This window comes from Coturnix japonica, chromosome 3 (assembly GCF_001577835.2).
Source record: "Coturnix japonica isolate 7356 chromosome 3, Coturnix japonica 2.1, whole genome shotgun sequence".
Lineage (NCBI taxonomy): Eukaryota > Metazoa > Chordata > Aves > Galliformes > Phasianidae > Coturnix > Coturnix japonica.
The window spans coordinates 21,767,882-21,792,188 of record NC_029518.1 but is presented as its reverse complement, the minus strand read 5'-3'; the positions used below and the strand labels follow the sequence as shown (position 1 = coordinate 21,792,188).

The window sequence follows — 24,307 nt, the reverse complement described above, 5'->3', positions numbered from 1 at the left end:
TCAAAAGCCTTGCTGAAGCCAAGGTATGCAACATCCACTGCTCTCCCTCGTCTATGCAGTCAGTCATGAGATCATAGAAAGCTACCAGATTGGTCAAGCATGATTTCCCCCTGGTCAATACATGACTACTCTTGATTGATAACCTTCCATTCTTTTACTTGCTTAGAGACTGTATTCAGAATAAGCTGTTCAATCTTTAATCAAACTGAGTATCTTACAATATCATAGGTCACAGGGAACCTTTCGTAGGCAATATACATGCTGTAAGTGCTGTTTTTCTCTGGAAGTTTTAAGAATGTGAGCATGCAACCACAACATGCAATTGTGAAAACATGAACACATGTAAAATAATAAAAGGAAGAAGGAAGAGAAGAATAAGACACAGTGCAACTTTTTCAAATCAGGTCAAATTTCTACATATTACATAATATTACTTATATCTAAATGCTATCAGTTTTTTTGATTTCTTGGCACAGTGGTTTGCAAGAACAACATTATTAGAGACACAGCCTGTTTGTATCCGCTCGTACTTTGCAGTACCATAAATCATCATTCCTCTCCAAGACCTTACCTAAATAGTGGGTAATCTAAGGAAGAGCACATGGAATTTTACTCCAGCTGAGGAACAAAAGAAGATTCATACAAATGTTTACTTCAAAGGTAAATCAGAGGGGGGAGCAGAGAAAATGCCATTTCTTTAAGCTGAAACTTCGTTTCAGTCCTATGCATCTCTTTCTGTGGAATTCACAGTACAAGGCGCCTGTTACAGACACAAAAGCTTTGCATTTCCAATGTATAGTAAGATGCTTGATGTTGGTGTGACTTTAAAAAGTCAGAAATTAAAATCTATCAATGCTTTTAACTAACAAAGTTAGAGCTCCTCTCCCATTCTTTTCTTTTTATACAGGTACTGGAAGGCCAGGACCAAGAGCTATCACAAAGGCATTTGTTACTGACCTACAAAATAGCAGCAAATCTTAAAGGTAAATGTAACCATGTTGATAAGGGCTCCCTCTGTGCAAAGATAATCTCTGCCACAGGACTAGAACGGAGTGCCACAGCGAAAGGTGTCAGTGCAGGGAGAAAGCACATAAATTAGCCCACTGCCCTTCCCAACATTAAATTTATCTGGTAACTGCTGTTACCCATCCAGTCTATAGAATCTCTTCTCCAAAATCCAGATATCCAGAAGACTGGAAAATCTAATTGTGAGACTGAAAATAACAAAAATGTTGAGAGATTAATAAAAATGCAAACAATTATCTTATTGCAACACTTGATGAGAAAGTTCTCCAAATCTGGCTAGTTAGCAAACTCTTTTATAAGCTAGTCATGAATAGATGAAATTACTATTCATGGTTATGGAAATAATTAAAAAAAAAAAGAAAAGAAAAAAAAAGAATGACTTGCTTCATTCAGCAGACTTGAGAACAATGATATATTTTCATTTGCTTTGCTAAGGACAACTTGAAAATGAGAGCATTGAAGCTTCATTTGAAAGCTCAGCTTACAAAGCCAGGGTACAGTTTAGACCATTAGCCTGGGGGCCCGATTCTCCATTACATCAGCTCTAATGGAATTGCATTTGTGCAATAAAGATGATAATGAAATAAATTGGTCATAATATCTCCGGGTGTCACTGTATGACCAAAACAGCTGGATACACCATACACCAGGAGATCTGTGGTAAGGTGTCAAATGTGGAGCAGCTTGGCTTCTGGCTGCCATGCCTTGCCATGGCTTCCCAGCCTGAGAGGTGGTGTTCTTCCAGGAGAGGGACACCGAACCTTGCACTGGGAATTACAGAACTCCTTCCCTTGGGCACTGACAAAATGGCTTGAGATGTACTACTTATGACATATGCCCTACAGTGGCTAAATGACAAATGGGTCCTCTCACTTTTGCTCCAGACAAAAAGTGGCTTTATGCAAACAGGCACCACTTGCGGCATGTAAACAGGCTGCAGTGCAGTGCCATACCCAGGGTGGGTGCACCATGTTACCCAGCCCTTCAAGTCATGTGGGGCTTGCAAGGGACATAAACAGCTGCTCCTCCCATGACACAAAGACTGTGCAGCTCTGCATGGACCTGTAGAAAAAAAAGACTGTAAGATTTAGGTGAGGAGTGCCAATATGCTGCTCCTGTACCAATACTGCATATACACCTGAAGTACCTGGTGGAACTGGTAAAACATTTTCCACAGGGGGACCTGTTCACTTTGCTGTGGACCAGTAATAGCACTCAGACCAAATCTGCACATGCAAAGTAGGAGAGAGATGAATTTAAAATACAAATTCCAAAGCTCTTCCTGCATCACTATGCTATTCACCTATAGCACCTGTTGGTGCACAAACATCTTCCCAGACCTTTGTTACTTGTCATTTCATAAACCCTAGACCTATTCTTCTTCCCAGCTAGAGATTATTCAGTGCAAACTCTCAGCCTAACTAGCCACTGGCTTATCTTCCTTTTAAATCACAATAAAATGTCTCTCTGAACAAAAGGAGGGGCTGATGCATTTCAAATTTTAAGGTGAAGAACCCCTCCAAAGTCAGAAATATTTCAAAGACAGACTTACAAGGTTTGTGAAACTTATCATGTGTGATTGCTGTTTATAATCTGTACCACATTCTGCCTCCTTCACCCTCTGACACATAGCGAAAAAAACTGGATTCAAAATGAGATTGCACCATGGTGAATTCATTCCTTGAATTGCATCGTATGTTTCAGCAACACACAGCGTGGGAACATGTCGATTAGCTCTTGCTTTGAAGGCATTGGATTTGCAAAGGTCAGCAGTGGCTTGGCCCATTTCTCAGCAGATCTTTGGCTTGCTTTTCATTACAGGGCTAACAGGGAGGAGGTCAGAGAGGAATGACAAAAAGAGCAAGCTTTTTGAATCAAGCCTAAAGAATTTGACCATGCTTACAGTAGTGTGGAGGGTTTTATTTTTGTTGGGTTTTTTTGTTTGTTTGTTTGTTTTTTGCTAATAAATACATAGATTTTTGGACAAAATTTATGGAAATAAGTTTTTGGGTTTACCTTTCATATTAAGCGATACATTTAAGAAATCTTTCTGAGTTCGACTCTCATACTGGCAATAAGTACATGAAACTAATCTACAGAAACAGCCTGCTCCCCCTACATTGCTCTTGCTGTGTGAAGGAGAGTAGCTGGGCTGGAAAAAAAAGTGGAAAGATGAAAAATCTCAATCTACAGTGAAAGTTCTAAACCTGCAGAGTTTGTACACTGTATTTTTCATTGAAAACACGTTTTGCAGTTGTTTAGCTTGCACCTATGCCAGCTTACTGAGACAGAGGTAGCTTCATTACCCTTTCAAGCCGGAAAACTCAGAAAATATTTTGGCTACCCTCCACACCTTATTAACATAAACTGGAGTTTCCTACCACTGCTGGCAGGGCAGGGTGCCGGGAATGTGTGATCATGGCGTTTGGGCAGCTGTCACTGAGGTTAGCACTAGGCTTGCAGTGGAGTACAGCTCCTGGATCCCGAACAGTGGTTTGCTGTGGGCACTTATGCCAGGAAGCCGCAAAAGAGGGGAGGAGGTGGGAAAAAGAGAAATGAGAGCAGGTTAGAAAGGAATCCAAGGAAACCAGCAAGCCTGAGTTTCTTCACCTGTACATATTAAATATCCCTTGCAGAAATGTGGTCTGAAAAATGCCTAGAAATCTGGGTATAATGGGCTTTGCTCCACACGTGCATTTCTTCAGCAGCTCACTATGCAAGCCTCCATTTCTCTAGTGCAGGGGGGAAGTAGAGAGAGAGTTGCTGCAACTACTGCAGGTCTCTATGAGCTGTAAAGAACCTGCTTTTTCCTGGCTCTTCCAACAGATAACATCACAGCATTCTGGCATAAAAAACATAATTTAGAAATTATTCAAATCACACAAGACCAAATCCCTATGTTCTGTAGGTTCCTGTAAAGAACCAATTCAAGTGATTTTTCCATGACAGTAACCGAGCAAAAGTTAAATGCCAGTCTTTGCCCAGCCTTATTCATTCACCTCAGAGAATTCCCTCCTGAGCGAGTTCCAGGGGCTTGTGGAGGCTGAGTTGCTGTAGAAGATGCCTGCAGCAACGCTGCAGACCTTGGGAAACCTTTTTGAATGAAGAATTTACAGGAGGTGTAGGGCAGAGCACTTCATGAATATGAAGAAGATAAAAAGAGAGTGGCTACCATCAAAATGACAGATGAGTGAAGATTCTGTGATCTAGCAGGAAGTAATAAACACTGGTTTTATGCTTTTAGCAGAGAAATGGCGTGTTCACCTACTACTGACTAACTACACCAGGTTTTCCCAGCATCTCAGCATCTCTATGAAAGAATGAATCTATGGAGGGTTTGTAACAACCCTACCAAGGAGACTGTGCCAGCTGCCCTGCAAGTATTCCGTATTACCTCACATACCAGAAACTCTTAGGCTGATCCTTCACTTTCCAGTTGCAGATGTGGAGCAAAACAAGGGATTTGAAGAACATTCCCCAGCTAAGGGGATTGTCTACAGAAAGGCATTCTGTGGTTCTATATATAGAACTTTCTGCTAACTAAGAGATCCCATGTAGAGGTTTGCCTGCAGCATCCTTGCAAGAAATGGATTTTTTTAATTGTACTTTCCACATAATTTAACCTGTAGGGAATGGTAATTCACAGACACACATCATTTGCAAATTTTGTATCTGTGTAACAGATACAGCAGGTATCTGTTGTATATCTAACATTCAGAGTTAAGGCAAACAGAAGTGCATCTCAATTACCTGTACGCAGCCATTCATGCTCAGCCATCAAATCCAAGTATCTTCTTTTTTGTACTTAACGTCCTCTTGTCAATTTTCATTTTTTAATACACCCTTTTATCGGCAGTATTTCCATGAACACTCACTTCAGCTTTCTTCAGCAAAGAAAGGTGTCCTAACAGCACCTTTCACACATGAATAAGCCCAGTATCTGAAAAAAAGTGCTGGTTTTAGTTTTCCATTTTTTCCCTCTCAAAAGCAAAACAAAGAAAGTCAGAAGGTTAAACAACTGCAGTTGAAGCTATCATGTTGAGCTGCTATAAAAATGAAAAAGATTGGTCTGAACACACATTTTTTTATTAAAAAAGAATGCACATAAATTACAGCTGCTGACCACATAGTCATTCTTTTTATGAGGTGTTTCCCTACAATCATATATGATTTCCATATATAAATTCCCTGTTGGTTTGAAAACTGCTCACATGAAACTGGTGCTTTTCTTAATAAATCGTCCAAAGAATCTGCATTTCATCTTGGACATGAAAAGTTCATTAGGGAAAAAAGCATCCCACTGTCCTGGTGGAAAGCAATGCCAGACGCTATTTGAGCTAAAAAAGACTGCATAGCCTTTGTTTCCTGCTTTTCTACTTAATTATTTTCCATAATTTAATAAAATCCAATGTAACAATATAAACTATAATAGTGTGCGTAGTAACAACCATTTAGTTCCAGGCGGAGAAAAACAATTCAGTTTCATTGAGGACTGCAGCATGCTAAACTTTTTTTCTCTTAAAATTCTGTAGGAGAGGGAACAGGCACCTAGTTTTAGAACAGCCTGTTTCCAAGCACAGAAATGCTCTGCTCTGAAGGAGCCTGTTTGATGATACACTCTCAAACCGTGCAGAATAAAGCTTGAGAGCTGCTCTAAGCCTGTTTACAGGGGTCTTGTCACTGGGGAAAATCAGAATCAGATACTCTGACTGCTCAGTTGTAAATCTAAGGAAGCATTAAAAATAGGAAATTACAAAAAAATTCTTCCAGCACATATAAGAAAATCAAAATCCACATACATCATTATTTCTGTTACTCCACGTAGAAACGAGGCTAAACTTAACTGGATGGGCACATTAAGGCTCAGCTATCCTTCTTACTATGGAAGCGCTGCTGTCTCCTGAAGAAACCCGCAGGTTCAGCAGAGATCAAGTGAAGAATGTGCTCCTAAGAGATTCCTGCTTCTAGAGAAAAATGCTTGATTTGACAAACTTCTGGATGCGTGTCAAAGTGTGATAGACGGGTGACAATATTAGCAATGCTTCACTGAACTAATGTAACAGAACGTAGTCCCCAAAAGCACAGTTGCTTTCATTCCCATAATTTACTTTCATCTGTCTTTTTCAAAACCTTCCCTAATTAAGCTTAATTGCCATGCAGTCACACATTAGTGCAGCATTCTGTCCTCTTAAGGACCACCCATAAAATGTTTCATAGCATTAATCCTGGAAAGTGGTAGATAGCTTGTTTTGTTTTGTTTTCTAATGTGCCTAAGTGCCTATAATGCATAGTAATGGCTTTCTGGAACTGATACTTGACTCTGATTATAACAAAAAGATTTTTAGTTTCTATCAGGAAATTAGTGAGGTCAGAAGGGTGCTTGTGTTTGGGGAAAAACAAAGATCTCTGGTGGTTCAGAATCCAATGTCTTTGGAGTGGAACTCAGATACAGTGATTCCCAACTCTGTTATATTCAGCTTCTTAGGGGAGTTATGGGGCAGACTACAACAATCGGACACCCTGAGCTTTTGTGGGTTAGCCAGGTTCTCTGCATCACTTAATGTCTCAGTCACATAGACTCACAATAAGCAATGATTTGATGATCAGTGAAGCCCATGAGAACTATGCTTAGGTCTGAATAAAGCTCTGGTTCGGAGTATGCCCCTTTGTAGAGCTGATCCACTATAAGTCATTTAGAAATAGTGAAACAAAACAACAGCAACACAGAATCACAGCTAAGTAAACATTAGCATTCCCACAAGCAGTTGATTGTTCACTTTTAAAATTACAGCTTACCAGAACACAGCAGATTAAGAAGTTCTAGGATGCTCAAGCAAATGGAGCAAGTTGCAGGTATCTTAGAAGAAACTCACTCCAGAGAAGCTTCCAGGCAGCTCAGTCAAGATGGGTGGGCTGAAAATTCACATAGTCCAAGGGACAATGATGAAGAAGACATTAAGAAAGTAGTGCTAGATAAATATATATATCTATGCAGAATATATATGTATATATCAGAATTGATGCAACAGTCAGACAAGAACATGTTTTACAGCTCTGAGATACAACATGAGGGAACTCCAGCTTTGCTGACTATTGAGAGCTGTGGATCACACAGTTTGGCTAAGAATTTTATTTATCATTAGCACTGGCTACTCTTTGCTATGGATTCTGGACACTGTTTGACAATTGCAATATCTTAACCACTGCTAGAAATATTTCTTAGTCCAGAAACGACAAAAAAAAAAACAACAAGTGAAGAATAACATTTTGGTCCAAGTTAGCATTTCTAAAAGACTAAAAAGTTATTAAGTTACTTTTAGTCCTTTCTAAAGTTTTCAAGCTTTGAGAAATGTGCACGTTGAAGAGGGAAAAATTAGAAGATAAATACCAAGAACTGTCTAACCAGAAAGAACTACTCACATTGTAATTTGTTGGTTAAATTTGTCCAAACAAAACAGTACTAAAGATTCGTTCTTTGAAAAGCAAGACTCTCACGTGATGCACGTGAGGCAAAAGTAAACCAGAGAACTAGAAACGCACACACTATTGCTTATGAGCCCAAACGGAAGTCCTGATCCTGATTTAATATTTTAATGTTAGCAAAAATCAGTCTTTTCAGTCATATCTTTATGAATTTCAGAACTGAGCAAAACGAGCTACTCCTAGCTTATTGGATTGGAATAGAAATACAGACATTTCATTTGTATTTTGTTTAATGAATGATTTTCAAAGGACACAAAATTTCTTAATTTTTTTCTTACAAACTGCAGATCTAGAGCCCTCTCATTGTTATCTATGTTGACACTATCTTTGTGCCTCATTTACTTCCCAGCCCAGGATTTCTTTCTGGGTGGTGCCAACACAAGGCAAACACTGTTGAGAAAACCAAAGTGACAAGCAAGCAAGCAAACCAGAGTAAAGAAAACAAAAAGCATGTGCTTGCTTTGCCAAGTATGCTGCAGGACACTGAAGATACCATGGCGGCAGTTGAGTTAATCTTAGTATTTTAATAGGTCATTATGGAAGTAATCTGCAGTATACTATAAAACAGAAATACCCAGCTCAGAAATGCTGTAGTGACCTAGTGGTGTCCAGTGACACCAGCAGCACCATTCCCAGGGATAAGCTCATGACTTCTTTTATTTTGGACTCACTTGTTCTGTTTCAAATTCTCTTCCAAACACGTGGCATAGAGTTGGCATAGAGTTGGCACACGGCAGGCAGGCTTGCTTGCTGCAGGGATCCTGAGCTTTTGGGCCTCAGCATCTTCTATGTAGCCTACCTAACTCACAGGGTATAGCCAGTAGGGTTGAGATGTATCTTTTGTGGGATATGGCTATCTGGAATGGCTTTGTGGCTATTTCCCCAGAGAACTCATGGTGCCATCTCTCTGGCATTTGTTCTAAGCATCTTTTTGTTTGTTTTTAAAAACAACTGAAATATCTAATCTCTAAAAATACCAACTGCTCACAAAAGTATATAGTTCCCTGGGGAAATGAGGTTACAACAGCACTGTGTTCTGCAAATGTTTGTCTATCATTTGCTTGCTCTTTTCCCTCAGTTTTAACTAAATCTCACAGAAGGACATAGATGTCTCCATGACCTGCAGACCCTTATAAACCCTGTGCAAACTTGGGACATCAAAAGAGCCAAATATCATGCTCCAGGGAGAGGAAAGCAGGCCGGCCCTGCAGCCATGGCCAAGACACACTGGCAGCACTCTTTGGCCCATGATGGGGCCTGCAGTGCTGGCCTGGACATGCAGGTGGCTCTCCCTGCCAGGTCCTGAAAGACTGGCAGGGCTGCTGGTGGTGGAGAGCTGGGAAGCAGATGACAAGGCTGAGGAGAAAGAAATCCATAGGAAATGAAGCTGCTTTGGTTTGGCTGCCCATGGGTCAACTTGCTAGCTGATTTATGCTGTTGGGCTTTTTTTTCACCTCCTTTGCTGAGTTCTGATGAAAATTCTTTTTCTGCCAACGATGCTTTCCAGGAAAATTCTGCAGGGCTCCCTTCAAAACTTCTGACAGTATTGTTTATATATTGAATGAGGGGGCAGAGCAAACAAGATTTTTCTTATGTTTTGCTTTAACCTTACTGATGCCTTTTCAGTGAACTAGGAGCCTGATTCTCTATTTCATCGATCTTACAAGTGAGTAGATACTGACATCTTCAATTCCACTTTTCCAGGTTCAGATACATTTCATTAGAGACTAACTGAGCCTACAGATCTCCACATCTATCTTCTCCTAACCACTAGTCTCACTGATCTTAGTAGGAGAGCATGCATGGGTTGGAGGCTCAGTACTGACCTATGCTTTGTACATACTTCTGTTTAATTCAGAGGTATAGCTGCCCTGACAGTTATAAACCAATCCTGTCTCACAGAAATCAGTATTGAGTACTGGCTCATATAGATTCAGTTTGAATGTAGTTAATCAAATTAATTCATACTTTGTAGGCTTCACTACTCCAAATAGTTACAGAAATACAGTAACACCAACAAGTAATGATTAAAAATGCAGAAAGTCTCCGCAGGGAACAACTGCAGTGTATCTACTTTGTCTTAATTCAAATTTAATTCTGGCACAGAAAGAAATAAGGATACAGTCAAGACTGAGAAAAAGCACTTGTTCTAATGAAAGTACTTTGCTCATATCTCTCTGTGAATAATGAAAGAATTGTGATGAACTCTATCGATTAAATATATAGAGATAGATACTTAATATGCCAAACATATATGTAGGGGCCTAGGTGACCAACGTTAGTTACCTGGGGCACCTCAGGGCAGAAACAAACATTACTGATGACATAAAATAATATATTTTCATGGTTTATCTGGGTGAAAAGTATTAAGCAAGTTACCATATTTTAAGACCAGGTCACTGCAATATAAATTCATACAAACCTTAGCAATCAAATCCACCACAAGCCAGACAAAGAGAAGCACTTACACAGCCAGGAGCAAGCTTCCTGTCTTTGTCCTTGGAAGTGGTAACTTGCTGGAAGTCTACAGTCCATCTCTGTACTTTGTTGCATATAGCATCTGAGAAAGGGAAAACGAACCGAAATGAATCCATGAACTACTAATCCTTCCCACTGTAGCTTTAAACTTATGCTTGCACTAATAACAAGGTAACGATGTCTCAAGCTCAGTGTCTGATGTCCTGCATGGTCCTTCTGACAAAAGTCTGAGTTGCAAACAATAGCAGAGAGACTGTTTCTGCCATTGCTTGCACTCAGTCAACCAAACAGAGTTACGTTCACTGGAAGCAAAAAGTTGATAATGCTGAAGTTTCTGATACAACCAGGAGTTTCTTTGTTTTCTCTGAATTTTGTGAAACACTGTGATTAATAAATCCCTCTTGTTTTCTGTAGAGGGAAAAAGAGCCCTGTGATCTACAGTAGCTCAGGAAAGTAGAAACGTTGATGACCTACTTCTGATGCCATTCCAGAATTGCTTTAATGATTTGCTTGCTGTCCTCACTGGAATGGCTTCTATCACTGTCCAGGAAAAATACACTGTAGCAGTGTATTTATTTATATCATGATGAAAACCCACAAGCAGTACTCAGCAATATTAGAATCAAGCTGTATCTCTATGCAACTACAGTTATATTGCAGTTTGGAGCAATGCTTTTTTAAACAAAATCATAAGTAATAACAATTAAATAATTACAGTAACTCTGACTAGAGTCTGAGTATTATACAAATGTCACCAGTCTAGAAGTATATCACTTATAGACTTATAAAATGTGTATTTAATTGTATCTGCATAGATGCTGATCTGAATAAATTTATCTGGCTCAGGAATGGAAAAATCACCACAAGTTCCTTGGCCTTTAACTAGACTTTAACAGCATCCAAACAACACCCCAACAACAACAACATTTCTTTCTGCTGAAGCCATTACCCAACTTTCCAGCACTAATCCTGAACTCTGTCTCTCGATAGCCTGTGCTGTAAGTACGACAAAGGGCAGACAAGGGCACCAGACAATATAAACTGAAATGTTAGCTTGAGCGTAACTGGAGAACTACGCTCTGCCAAATTCTGGCAAGCCTGAGCTTGCACCGCTGTTACCGGCAGGTCATTAAGGGAAACTCAGCGGTGGTTCCTACTCACGTTGGTAGAGCTAAGGGCACGCTGGGGCTGAGCCAGAGCACGCAGAACCGCACACCCTGGAGCCTCTGTCAGTCTGGAGGAAGAAAACAGCATGTAAGCATCATGTTGCAAGACTTCACGCTCTGCACTAGGAAGATGCAGTCCCTTTGGAATGACAAAGCACTGCAGGGATGGCTCTGTCACTTTTAGTCACACTAAGCAAGATCATTCCTTCACGCAGTCCCAGATACCCCAGTATAAATATGGTTATAAAGCTACCAGTGTTCTCTAGCTATAAAGAGATAATACCAAACATAAAACCTGACGGTTTTCTTCTTGTCTCCTGCACATATGAAAGATAGTATTAAAAGAGATTACTTTTAAATCACTTGCAATTTCCTTTATGTAATAAAAGGTTTTCTTTGCTTGAAATTTTCCTATTTATGGTGTGTATTTGGACTCAGTGTCCCTGCTTTTAATGATGCTAGCAGTATTTGAGCCATTCATCAAATGTGACAATTGAAAAAGCTGGGAGTTAATGGGAGCATGAGCAGTTTGACAAACACAGTCTTTTTGACAAGACTGAGGTCAGAACTGAAAGAACTGCTCTTGGTTAAATAAACAGAAAAGCAACAAAGTAAAAGCAAAATCTTTGCAGCCATTTATCAACGTTAAAAGCCTTTTTGTTACAGGGAACATAAAGTGAAGCTGCACACCGGGGTGGGAATTAAATGGGATTGAAAGAATTCAGTTGGCTTATTTTCTGGGGGGTGAAATTAAAATGCCCAATTAAAACTGAAGAATTACGTCCATAAAGTCGACATGTAGCTATAGGATCATACAATCGTTAAGGCCGGAAAGACCACTGAGATAATCTAGACCAATCACAATAACTAAACCTATACATTACTGTTATCTCCTTCTGAACTGGCTTATTATTTTAACAAATCCAATCTTTTCCAAGTTAACAGACTGATTCAGGAGGCACTGAAAGGAGAATGATAAAAAACAAACAACTTTCCTAATTCCTTCAAGGCAGGCGAGCAATCTGTAGGTATATCCTCAGCTGAGACTCTATCCATGGCAGCTTCAATAAACGTTTACCTGATATTAATTTGTTGCTGGGCAGGCAGACCTTCCAGGGAATCTTTGCAAAATGTCAGAGTTTTGCTTTTGGACACAACACTGCCTGTAAGAAATTCCTAGATGTCAAATGACTACTGGAAGCTAATAATTAGTGTACTTTCTAACTTCCTCTCTGCTAGCTTCATGGACCATTTCTTTTGAATCCAGAAGATTATTTGAGTCTCCTTTCTTTCCTCCCCTCTGTCCAAGACTCCAGAGAGTCCAGGAAAGGCAGCAGAACTGTATCTGTTCTTGAACTCCTTAAGTAAAAAGCTTTTCAGAGTATACAGCAGGCATGTAAAAAAAAAACAAAGGATAATTTCTTCACACTTTAAGCACACAGAGGCAAGCACAATGAAATCCTAATTATCCCTGGTTCACTCTTGCATCCTGTACACCAGGGAGACTTTCCAGGCATTTTAGCATAAACTTCAATGGGACAAGACTGGCCCTTCTGTGATTCAGCTTTCCTGCTCTATAAATTTATGAGCGATAATAGTCTCCTTACTAGATAAGACAACACACATTTAGACATTCAAATTCTTGGATATTATAGCTGTGCAGAGTATTTTTTTTTATCATCCTTTTAAACATTTGATTACCATAACCTTTTGTTTATATTGCTATCCAGAAACCACATGAATCATTAGGGAATTTCCATCAGAAGCAAGAAATTTGGCAAGACTCAGCAAGCTTTTGCAATCCTAAAGTTTCAGGAAAGGCTTTTACGACTTTTGGGGTGAACACTCTGCCAGATGAAAAATCCCTTTTCTTTTGAGACTTGTCCATCCTTTCTATGGCTTGCATGAATTTATAGTTATTGGCAGCCTAGAGACAGTAAAGGAAAAAAGCATGCATCTAGGCACAAACACAAGAAAGACTAAGAATGGTCATACAATTACAGGGTAATTTTGCTCATCTTACTCATTTCTCATGATTTTTTCTACTTTCACAAGGTAGCTTCTACAACTAATATGTTTAACAACTCCTATGGCTACTGGAAAATCATGATCTTTTCCTGGAAGTGATTGATTATAGTCTGGACAAATGAAATAATTTTCCCTCTTCTCATTATGCTCGGAGCAAAACACCCATTACAAGAGCACTGCACAGTGATTTGGAGCTAGTAAATGTATTCCATTTAGCCTGTCAAACACAGTTAAACTGCTGTCTTAACTCTGCCTCACCTCCTTTTCAAGACTACACTAATATAACCTAATTTTCACAGAAAATTCTGGACTTGGGGAAGCAGTGACTCTTGAGCTCTTTTCCATCTGGAATGAACTTTTCATCTGTTTAATCCCAGGCCTTTCTGGTTAGTTTTACTTAGTTGTTTTGTAATGTATAACCTACAGTTTTCTTATAAAATAAATTACTGTGCTTACTTGGATTCCTCTTTGGAACTTATGAGGAAACAAAGAAAAACAAAACCCAAACAAACAAACAAACCAAAAGTAAACAAATCCCAATCCTATTTTTCAGTTTTATTTTCCAATAAAAATGTTTTTACCTAAAATACTTTCAGGGATGACTGAAGACTGTACTGCCTTCTCTAACGTAAACTTCCTTCCTAAAGGACAAAATAGTTACTTTGTGCAATGTCACTGCTGTTGTTTGTTAGTTTTTTAATCTCTGTTGAAAAACATATAAAATACATTAAAACTACTCAATGTGACAAACTGAGTAAGTACCTGTAATTATATGACTGCAGCTAACCTTCAGTAAGGCTGGATCCTGGAACAGAGAACAACTAGGACAAAGATAATTTTAAGTTAAAAATTTCATTGACACACGCAGAATATACACAAATTGCATCATTAACGTCATTTTTACTAATGTAGTCATACAATAGCAATGTTTGGATTCAAAGATTCAGGAGGTCCCCTTGTAGTCTCATGTCTCTTTTATATGTTTTATGGAAGGAATTATTCCTCAGTGCTATACAAAGAAAATCTCATTTCACAAAGGCGGGTTTGCTGCCTACTTGAATATTGGTTGGCTTTTTCTTCTTTCCCTAAAACTTCTGTGATCAGCAGTGTGTTAAACTGCTTAAGGAAATCAGCCCCATTCATGTTTTTATCCTCTTTTCTTAACCAAATTAAGTTGGTGCTGAGAGATTTTCACTGTATCGATGGTGAAAGTATTCCCTTTAGTCTAGTCCTGGAGAGATGGAGATTAGAATCCAGATTATACTTTCACTTTGCAATACTATTGCAATCAAACAATAACAACAAAGCCATTATTATTTATTTCTATTATTAAAAAAAAAAAAAAAAAAAGTTAATCAAAAGATGTTAAAGCACTGGCAGTCTACCAAAGTCCTTCTGAGAATTCATATTCACTACTTCCCCATCACTGGTTTCCAAGAAAAAGCCCTCAGACACCTGAACAAAAACTAGTATAGATGAGGCACATGGAGTAACATGGACTGCAGGACTAAGCAGCTTAGGAAAGTTTTGCTTAGGCTAGCCCCAGGGAAGGATTTGGGGCGCTAAGGAACAGGCTAACTACAGCAATCTAGGTGAATGCAAATGTCTCTCTCAGGCAATACTGAGCAGTCAGTAAGCAGTCAGCTCGGTTCTGCTCTATCTAAACCAGACCCCATATCAGGAGCTAAGTAAAGATGCATACCACAGAATACATAGTGCATCTTATTGATTCTCAGAAAAGACTACCTAAATTTTAATTCTTTAATAATAATCACGCAGTACATGCTAAACACCCTTGTTTTCAGCCCCTATAATTAGTACATTAATAAAAAAATACTATATTTGTCTGATATCAGCTTGTTTGGTTTTTTTTTTGTGATTTTTTTTTAAATATTTTTTGTTTTGTTATTATTCCCTCAGTAGGAAATAACATAGAGTAGGACTTTTCTCAAAAGGGACAGAATAATATCCGTCCCTCATTGCCTGTGGGCAGCACAGATGAACCAAGTCTTTAAATGGGAAGTGAATAGATAGAACAGTATGACTTACATAATAGAGACTGCATACACATAATTTTCTTTGAAACTGTGACTGAGATGAGATTCTTCTGAGTAGCTAAGTACCCAGAGTACAGACACAGACAGACAGAAAATTGGGCAGGATCTAGACGACTGGAAGCACATTACCAAAAGACTTTTCTGACTATAATTTCAGTCGAGTTTATCTGGTTTCTACAGCAAGTTATAACAGGAATCAAAACATTATCTAGAGGAGTTTGTTTTTTGTTGCTTTTTTTTTTTTTTTTCTTCATTATTTGACTCAACTGGGTGTTGACAATATTTCAGTATTGCCTATGGGAAATGGTCCATATCATGGAATTAAATTCAAAGTGCTGAGATTCTGATTTGGCTTGGCATTTGATGGTGACATCAAGCAGAGGAAACTTTTATCACAGTTGCTTGCTACGCAGTCATCAAAAAATTATTTACATTAACCACAAAATATTTTGTAGCTATACATTTTCCATTCAGACAGATGTCTGTAATTCTGTAACTTCACTATTAGCTTTGTGACATAGGAAACATTTATTAAACAAGCTAGGCATTAATCTAGACTTATATTTTATATAAAACGTACATACAGTATAGTGATTTGAGACGGTAAACACTTATGCATCTTATATCCTTTCCATTGGGTCAGTTAATGTGGTCATTGGACGCTACTTGCCCTTTAAGCCAATTCTGAGAAAGAGCAGAGCGAAGCCAGGCTGCAGTAAAAGCCATTCTGGGAGGATGCTGGGCACTTAGGTCATATGTTAGAGCTCCAAAACCTTTCTTAATGTACTGCAGATGTTGTTAAGCTTTGACTTTTTTTTTTAGCCATGTTTTCATTTACTATTTAGGTGGTCACTGTGTTACAGTGTTGCCAAGAAAGCCTTTGAATCTGCTAACAGATTAAGAAGGAAACTGATTAAATTAACTCTTACAGAAGTAACTGAAAAGAGTGAAAGGGTCAGAATATTAATTGCAGGCCCTCTGTCCTGAAATTGGAAGTTAAACCAACAGATAAGTCACAGTTCATCTACCTTGGCAAACATTTTTTTTTAATTCGTGAGCTGAAATTGCCACTACTGCTTGACCCACTGAGAAATCTGTGCTGGAAGAAACACACATCGAGGGTCTACAGAGCCAGCCTCAAAACACATGTTCCAGAGAGCCTGAAAAAATAGTAGCTTCAAATAAAGGCTCATAAATACTTCTTTTCCCCTGTCCCCCAGCCTTTCCAGGCTGAGAAAGACGTCTGCTTACTCTGGCACTTACAAATTCAGCTCTCAGCCTTCAGAACAATGTTGCAGTTTTAAGGAGACAGAAGACTTGTGCATTCAAAAGGCAAAAAAACCCTGCATTGAGCTCTCATTCTTGCTTTCAGTGTTAGATGTGTCACTGGATTTTGCCTCTAACTGCAAGAGCTTCCAAATTGTCTCAAAATTGAATATGAGAAAATATTTAATGTACTTGACATACTGGGGCATTACTGACACACAAGCCGCTATCACTGTTACAGAATCATAGAATCACTCAGGTTGGAAAAGACCTTAAAGATCATTGAGTCCAACCATGACCTAACCATACTACCATAACTCTAAGAACTGTCTGCTAAATCATGTCTCTGAGCACCACATCCAAACAGTTTTTAAACACATCCAGGGATGGTGACTCAACCACCTCCTTGGGGAGCCTATTCCAGTGCTTACCAACCTTTCTCTAAAGAAGTTTTTCCTGGTATCCAACCTAAACTTATCCTGGCACAACTTGAGGCCATTTCCCTTTGTTCTGTTACCAGTGAGAAGAGACCAACCCTGCTCTCGCTGTGAGCACCTTTCAGATACTGGAAGAGAGCAATAAGGTCTCCCCTCAGCCTCCTTTTCCCCAGACTAAACAGCCCCAATTCCCTCAGTCTCTCTTTGTATGGCTGATTTTCCAACCCTTTCACAAGCCTTCTTGTGCTTCTTTGGACCTGTTCTTTAGTACAGCTAAGCCAGTTCCCAGACGTCATTGCTGAAATGATGTTCACTTGAGAGGAGCTAATTCAAATTTAGATAACCTGAGCAAGCTGAAGAAATGGTTAGAAAACTAACATTCTGCCCCTCCTGTCCGCCTCAAAATAAAATAAAATAATAATAATAATAATAATAATAATTAAGAAAAAGAGCTGCTGGAAGATTGTTGCTCCTAATCCTGTTAATATGGCAGGTGATGGGGCTTATTCTTCCTGCTTAAAAAAAGAAACCCAAACATAATTATTTTATTTTTATTTCATAGGGACAGGAGCAGAGGGGAGGGGAAATGCCAGCTCTGTGGTTTTTTGTTTTTGTTTTTTAAGTGGCGGAAAATTCAGCAAAGTGGGAAGTAATCAAGTCCTGATATTGCAAAAAGAAGCAAATAGTACCTATCAAGCCAAAAAGGAGTTCATAAACTTAAATACATCTTGCCTATTTAGTAATAAATTAAGAATAATTTCCCTACTAATAAAGAAATTATATAACTGCAGTCCAAATCAATATGTGAGTTATTCACATACAAGAGAGAAAGACTGCACATGTAATATACATACATGCACATTTGGCATACTACCTGTAAAAGTATTCTGCAAACTATTTGTAGTATCTCAGTCTTCTGCCTTATCTAAAAGTCAGATTGGTGTTAACTCAGTGTCTAAAACAGTACTGGAAAAGAAAAAAACAGCTTTTCTAACTATATTTATCTGCCTTGGTCATGTAAGTTCACCACAGCAATAGAGGTGAAAGAAATGCCAATACAAGAGTGTTCTGTGTCAAATCTCAAACCACTAATACAAAAGAGCACAATTTATCAGATCCAAAGGAAAACACTATCTGACAGTGTACTGTATTGACAGTGACAGAAACAGTATTGTTTCTGTCAGAAAGTACTACTATTCATTAAATACCTAAAGGCTACTGATCAATAGACAGCAGTATGCTCTTTCGTTCAATAGGTTCAAGCTTAACTGATTTTCATGGCTTCTTGAATGCTTTTATGACTAACAAGGCATGGTCTACACAGTCCTTTGTCACTGATTTGCAAATAATCTAATAAAATGATAGTAATAATCATGAGCATCATTAATAAATCACCAACAAGCAAAGCAGCACACTGAAAGCAACATGGAAAATGCACAGATCTTCCTCCAAATACTTTGATATTTGGCAAGTAAACAAGCTAAATACATAGAAGCAGTTAAGATCTGAAAGTTCAATTCATAGTAAATATATACATCCAAACTTGTACAGGTTTTCTGTTATAGTTGGCAAACTCTGCTTCTATGTTTATTCAGGACAGAAACTTCATGGAGAAAAAAAGAGAGAAAAGGAAAAAAGAAAAAAATGGAGAGAAAACAAAACTACTTAAGCAAATATATGTTTGGAGAGCAAGAATATAAACCAGTCTGGTGATACTTATGCTGTTAAAATCACATTTTATACCTATTTACTTTATCATTTTGTACCTCATAAATACCAACAGTAGCTATAACTGTCAGTGATGTCACTTCAAAGAGCACTGCCTCTGGGAAACAAGTTCTTTGAGGTTTGTTCTAGCCACAGTGTGGTTGAGGTTATCACAATGCCTCTTTAAATCTAGAATCTAGTTGGCAAAAATCCATGAAAAGCACATACACTTTCAAATGCAAAATTTAGGATTAATTTACTTACCCTTCAGGTATGGATTTACTGAAACCTGGGCATTTAATGTGGTAACAAAATTCCACAGAGATCATAGAAAAATCCAACTCCAAGATACATATGGCAAAAGCAAAGTAGTTATTTTGACCCTAACATCACTACAAAAAATGCATAAGCTTAACAAGTATTTACTTGAGATAGAATCCTAGAAACACAAATTTGTAGCTGTCACACAAGTTAGCTGGCTGAGGTTAACACTAGACCTCTGAAGCACTTCCTGCTATAAAGTACACAAGGCCCAATTACTTAATTTGCACCATTTTGAATTAAAAACCAAAATGTTCAAGTTGTCTCCTTTGCTAGTAGTTCCAAGATTTAAAATAGGCATGCTAAAATTATAAGAGGAACTCCACCTCCCCAGGAATCCTGTCCTAACCAAAACTTCTTGCAAACGTCACAAGAAAGTTTTTTCCCCTCAAGATTTTCAGTTCAATATTTTAAGGCTTTACTTGTTCTGATAAGACAAGATTCTGAGATCTCAAACATGAATGCAAATAAAATTTCTATTGAAATCTTTAGGTTCTCTCAACCACTTTTCTGGTGACCCTTGAGCAAACGTATGTTTGTGTCAGTGGCTTGAGGCTAAATACATAATTACAGTCAATACTAAAACCACCGCTCCTGCCACAAGCGTTAGAAACAAAGTTTGATTCAATAATAACTGCCATAGAAAAGAAATAAATAAGGTCGGCTAATACCAAAGTGAATAATGACTTTCCATCTGAAGACCAGAGGAAAATCTGCTGCTGGAAAAATCAGATCATTGCTGACATTAATTCTACAGTTGTTTTCTCTTTTAGCATTAAAACAAAAAACACAACAACAACAAAAAAATTAATCTAATTTTTGTAGCTTCTCTCAGTGGACTACAGAATAAAACACAACCAGCAATCTGACTTTTTGTTTGGTAATATGCAAAAGAATAGGAAAGTATGAAACAAAACCCAAATCCCACTCTCAAATAAAACAAATAGAAAAAAAATCACCAAAAAAGAAAAGCACTTCAATGTAGGACAGAATTAAGGGCCAGGAGCTGCCTCTGATCCATAAGGCTTTTGTTTTTCTTTTCTAGGTTAGTTTTAAGATCCTCTTGGGGTTTGCTATATACGTGGGCCAGTGTCTGTGAGGATGCCAGCAAAATATGAAAAGGTCTAAGGAACAAGCTATTGAAAGCCATAACTCCTGAGTTCCTTTCAGTTTGTTTTGGCTGTTGGAGCTGTGGTAGGTGTTTCCCATTTTTAGCTTTCACACCTTTGTTATGCTTGGGTCACACATTAGAAATATTCCAGATGCTGTGGATGGAGACTTCCTCTTGGCCCAAAGAAGAAAAGGTTTTCATCTCCTATGGATTTCCCCTCTGCAGATCAGGAGACTTCATCCACCCATGTAAGGCTCAATTTTGTGGTTCTGGTGTTGATGCTTCCACTGACTGCCAGTGCCTGGAACTACACCCATGGACTCAAGTCTAATAAGCCTTCTTTGAGGAAAAATGTACAGAATTGGCAAATGCTTTCTAACTAAAATGGATCTTTTAATTTAGACCTATAAAAAATTCTTGCCATTGCCACTTGCAAGTCAAGGATAACTACTGCTTAGCAAAAAAGGTCCATGGCTTAGTCCAGCCTTTAGTTGCATGAGTGACCCCATGGCTCAGTGGAAGACTGTCTGCCCCATATGCACCAGTGGAAACCATGAGTGACAGACCCACCACCTCTCCTCACCACTCCAAGTCAAGAGACAAATCACAATTGATTTCAGCACAAAATATTGCTCACCTACTCACATTCACTGAAAAGCTTGCAATTCGTGTTTTAAAATGGTACTCATTAAAACTGCTTCCCCCAAAAAACTGTGAAGCAGTGACTACAACACTACACCTCTTCCATGACAAACTTGGGCTTAAGTATGAACAGTCCGTTTTATGATGGATTGCCTGCATCCAGTAGTCCACTATCTGGCTTAGATTCACCCCTGGCATTACTGCAGAGATGAGACTCTCCACAAAGTGTCAAGTACTAGGATTGCTTATAAACTTCTGCAGCTATACAAAGCAGAATAACACCTGAGAATGCCATCTGGCCATCTATTCTATAAAATACCTACCATAAAAAATGTAACAAATAACAATAGATATACCATAACAAGGCTAGACTGCAAGTGCTGGAAAAGGAGTTCAGAAGCACAGAATGATTTGGAGATGTCAGTACACACACTTTGCCTGCTGTTGTTGATGTGGGCTTTCTCAGTAGGGGCTGACTCTAATATCTCCATTTCACTTTCAGAAACACATTTGGTGTTTTAAATGTTTCCTCCTAGTCCTCAGTATGTTCATCTCTTATAAAATAAAAAGTTAAGAAGCCTAGAAGAATGTTTTAAATCAGAGGAAAATATGATTTTGCCTTTATTTTCCAATCCCGTGGCTGTAACTGGCATGACTGCCCCATGCAGTGTGTGACCTGGTATAGGGAACCTGCTTTGGCAGTGGGATTGGACTTGATGATCTCTGGAGGTCCCTTCCAACCCCTACAGTTCTGTGATTCTGTGTATTTACTTACCTCCAAAATAAGGTAACAACATATGTTAATTAAATAACAGTGCCTCTTGTTCCTCTCCTACATTTTCCTGCTTCCTGTCTTTACATTACTTTCCATCTCATATTTTTGCTTTTTAATTATTTTATTTTCTCTTCCACTTCTGCCCACAATTATTTTTCCATCCTTTTTCTCTTTGCTACTACCTTTTAGACCTCTGTCAACTAGCTCTCTACCATTTAGTTCCTTTAATAACATTTCACAAATATCTACGCTTTGAGCAAAGATAGGTAATGGTCAGTTTTTACCTAGGGTAGCATTAATACTGCAAAGTGATTAGACATCTGTTTTCTTGATGAACTCTAGGTAACAGAGAAAACAATGCAAGAATCTTCCCATAGGATCTTACCCCAATCGGAAACTTCTGCAGTTGTCTGCTTTTGATAACAGGTATCCCATACTATCTTATCACCTTGTCCTTTCTTCCCAGCCTGATACCTACAGAATCATAGAACAGGAACACCACCCACTTGATAGGATTAACTAAACTCCAATCCAATCTGACCTTGAATATTGCCAAAGATGGTGCACCCTATACTGCCTTGCAGCATCTCCTCTGAGTTTCACTGGCATAGCATGCTAAAAATAACCAAGGAAATTCAATAGCTGTAAAATGCCACACAAAGCAGAGACCACCAAGGGCAGTTTTGTCTGGTGTAGTAGAGCTGGCTTGTAAAATCACAGCCATTTCCCAAAGCAGCTGTAAAACCCACAGACAGCAAATTCTGCTCTACATTATATTTCCTTTGTTAGTTGGTGCTGTTCTTCTGCCTGTTTGGTATGAAAAGGGCTTTTCCCTCCCTCTATTTGTTTAAAGCCCATGCGAACCAAACCTCATGCAAATATGTGCACGGCAGTAGGTAAAGAATACAGACCAACCTGCTGGGTCCCTGCTCCTGACTGGCATCCACGTCTGTTGGCCTCACACTTACAACTGGCTTTGGGCAGCAGTACCTCCAACCGAGCCAAGGTGCTTTAAAGTCACAGAGAGGATCCATCTGGAGACAAGAAATTTTTCAATGTATTCACTCTTAGAGAAATTACAGTTGGTCACAGGTGCAAGCAATAATGAAATAACTTCAGGATTGATTCATCTCCTACCAAAGTCCTAGTTTTGATGTTAACTTGACTGAGACAAGAATTTAACAGTAGTATAAAATAATAAGTTGAATTTTCTCCTGTATGGGAATATTGGTAATTACAGTCTGAACCTCTTAATCAGCTGAAGCAACTATCGGTCAGCTGTGGGAGCACAGGTGAACGTTGGTGGAAGGGGTGCAGCTTGACTCCACCTCCTCTACACCTCATTTAAGGGCTGACCACCACTACGGCAGCATCTCTTGGAGATTGCTCCTTGGTGGAGATTGTTTCAGTATTTCCCAATGAATGCATTCATATTGGTGTTTTTTTTCCTACGACTAACCTTTTGAATATCTGTTACCATCTTTGTATCATTCCACCTCACACCTCCTTATTTCCCACCTCCCCACAACAAGCATGTAATTTTGATACTCACGTACAACTTTAAATGCAGGGGTCCTAAGACTCACCCAGGCAAAGGCTGTGATAATTCATTTGAGGTACTTACTGACACTAGATGATGCAGAGATCAAAGTGGATTCTGAGAAGGATTAGCAATATGGAGTTGATAGGTTTGTTTAAAGTTATTAGATATACTGGTCAAGATGAGTCTATTTCATAAACTTTCTCAACTGCTGACAGGATCTGGAAGAAAGTTCAGAAAGGAGCATAAGGTATGCTCTCTGGTGAAGTACCATGGAACATCAGCAAAAGGATATGGGGCCAGAGGGACTGTTGGTCAAACATAGCTCTGTGTCTAGGGAGAAGAAATCAATTAGCCTGTTGTTTGTTTATCATCTTCCTCTATTCACTACCATTTTAGATTGCGCTCTCTTCTTGCTCTGGGTGTGGGAAAGGTTTTATTATCAGCAAGGGGTTATCAGTTCTCTATCAGTTAGCTATCAAAGGCTATTGCTCAAGGGGCAGAATCTTTGATGGAGGTAACAGGGCTTTACCAGTAGATTATGTAAGATAACAGTGATATATGCAAGGTTAAGCCCAAAGAGTTTTTTCAGAAGCAGATAGTGGGTTTAATTTAAAAATTCCTGCATGTTTTTCCTCCTAAATACAGGTAAATAAAGTTACATGACACTATTGAATTTTAATTCCTAACACTGAAAGGAATGTAAGTTTTTTGCAGAAGCTCTTAAAAGTTTATGTTGTCTGTCATTATACCTACTGATACTACACGGTTGGCTTGTTAATATAACAAGCTCACCAGCAGCATTCACATTAATTTTCACTTTTTACTATGTAATGTTAGTGCTATTTATTAGCCAGCCAGACCATTTTTAGTAGTGTTATAGGAACAGAGTGTGCATTACACAGCAGAACTGGGCTGCACCTGCAGTTGACCATTTCTATATTTATGGCTGTCTGACATCTGTAATGAATGGCAAATGGAAAATATTTGTTTTTTCTTTGGCTTAGGATTTTTCATGTTTTAAAAATAAAAGCAAAGTGAAATACTTGGCATTAATTAGAGGTTTAAAATATCTGCTAGTCTCTTGCCAAGGTGCCCTGAAGGATCGGATCCATAGGGCAGGGCACAGGAAAGAACTAGTTAGCCAACCTCAACTTTCACTGGAAAACTTGACTGGAAAAGCCCATATTACATTACAGTTTAATTTGTAATCATATCCAGCCCCTTTAAGTCTCAGAAACTACAGTCTTTCATTGTACAATTTTAAGAT

General features: G+C 38.6%; 1 long non-coding RNA gene across 2 annotated transcripts in view; it reads right to left on the bottom strand.

Moving 5' to 3' along the window:
• LOC107311199 overlaps positions 1 to 23,244 on the bottom strand; it is a 32,809-nt gene extending 9,565 nt beyond the window's left edge. Inside the window, exons 1-9 of one of the 2 annotated variants that reach the window (XR_001553921.2) lie at positions 23,122 to 23,244; positions 22,413 to 22,531; positions 22,039 to 22,112; positions 13,944 to 14,002; positions 13,763 to 13,822; positions 11,149 to 11,221; positions 9,978 to 10,069; positions 6,823 to 6,939; positions 4,777 to 4,966 (exon numbers count right to left, since the gene is read on the bottom strand). This is a non-coding gene — a long non-coding RNA (uncharacterized LOC107311199). The remainder of the gene's footprint in view (positions 1 to 4,776; positions 4,967 to 6,822; positions 6,940 to 9,977; positions 10,070 to 11,148; positions 11,222 to 13,762; positions 13,823 to 13,943; positions 14,003 to 22,038; positions 22,113 to 22,412; positions 22,532 to 23,121) is intronic. The other variant, XR_001553925.2, reaches the window with a different exon arrangement.
• Between the last annotated feature and the right edge of the window lie 1,063 nt (positions 23,245 to 24,307).